Source organism: Arachis hypogaea, chromosome 18, assembly GCF_003086295.3.
Source record: "Arachis hypogaea cultivar Tifrunner chromosome 18, arahy.Tifrunner.gnm2.J5K5, whole genome shotgun sequence".
NCBI lineage: Eukaryota > Viridiplantae > Streptophyta > Magnoliopsida > Fabales > Fabaceae > Arachis > Arachis hypogaea.
This window is the reverse complement of record NC_092053.1, coordinates 93,892,221-93,893,726: the sequence shown is the minus strand read 5'-3', so window position 1 is coordinate 93,893,726 and position 1,506 is coordinate 93,892,221.

Below are 1,506 nucleotides of genomic sequence, written 5' to 3'. Positions count from 1 at the left end.
TCAAGGATGGGACAATCAAAGGTGAGAGGAGCCTCAAGCTTATGGACAACCCTCTTGGCAACAACCTCCACCAACTTACTATGAGCAAGAGTCATTCCAAGGTGCGTACCAAGACAATGGATATAGTGAACCCCCTTGTAGTTACCAATAAGCCCCACCATATGCCTATGAACCCCTTCCTCAACATAGCTTTGAACCACCATACTCACAAGCCACCTACAGCCAAACACCTCCGAATGATCCTAACCCTTATCCACCATACCAACCACCTTATGAACCATATGAACCATACATAGAACTACCCTAATTCTAACCCAATTACTCCCAAAAACCACCACCTCAATATACACCACCTCCAATGTATGCGAATTTTCAACCACAAGATGAATTTTCTTTTCCACCACAATCCTCCATAGGAGAATGTCCATATCCATCAATCCAAGAGCCATATGATCCTAATTATGTTAGCCAAGCGGAATGAGAGTCAAAGGATCATCTCAAGGAAGCATTGGATCAACTTTAAGCAACCATCCATCAAAGGTTCAACCCATGTGAGAACAAGGGATTGAAGTGTGTTGTGCAACAAGTGGAAAAGATGGAGAGTGTTGAACCGCCATATCCTTATCATGATGAACCACCCTCTTATCATGAACTTTTCCTCCCAAGTAATGAACCTTCATATCCACCCCAATCTCCAATGGATGACACTCTAAGTGTTCTTCTTCAAGAGCAAAGAGAGATGCAAAGGACAACACTAGAGTTTGTAGCTACCTTGACCGAAGTAGTAGGTAATTTAGCCTCTCTGTGCTTCAACACTCAAAGTACCCCCATGGCTACAGATGGAGAATCAATAGAAGAGCATAGCATGAAGGAGACACTAGAAACTCCGGTGGAGAATGTGGAATGTGACTTTGTACTGGAACAATTGGAGGAAGCTGTAATTTTTTAGGCGGAAGAAGTGGTTGAGGACTTAGGAGATGCTGAACCTCCATGGGAATCTAGAATTGTAGAGTATTCCTCCAACAAGCTTGAAATTGATGTTGAAGAGGTTAGTGCATAACCTCCAATGTATATTGCCTATGAAGAATTGGACGGAATAGATTAAGAAGCAAGTTTCCTTGGTGATGATGATCATGAATCAAGTCTTCCTAGTAATGAATCTACATCCGCAAATGAACTCCTTGAATATGAAGACCCTTCTCTGATTGAGTCTGAGAGTTATATAGAAGTAGAAGTCCTTCCAAAAGGATGGACAGGAGTTGAATACGCTTTGTCAAGATAGTTGGAGACTTCTCTACCTAGGTTGTTGTCTACTCCTTCATTTGAGTGGGTAAAACTTATCTCTATTAGCTTTATTGTCCCACTTGAGTATGGTATGCTTAAAATGGATGGCCAACTTAGGAAGCTTTGTGGAATTTAGCATAAGAGAAGGATGTTTAGTGGTTGGAGTTGCAAATCAAGACTCATTAAGGTTGAGATTTCAAGAGCTAGATGCAAGGGTTGGAC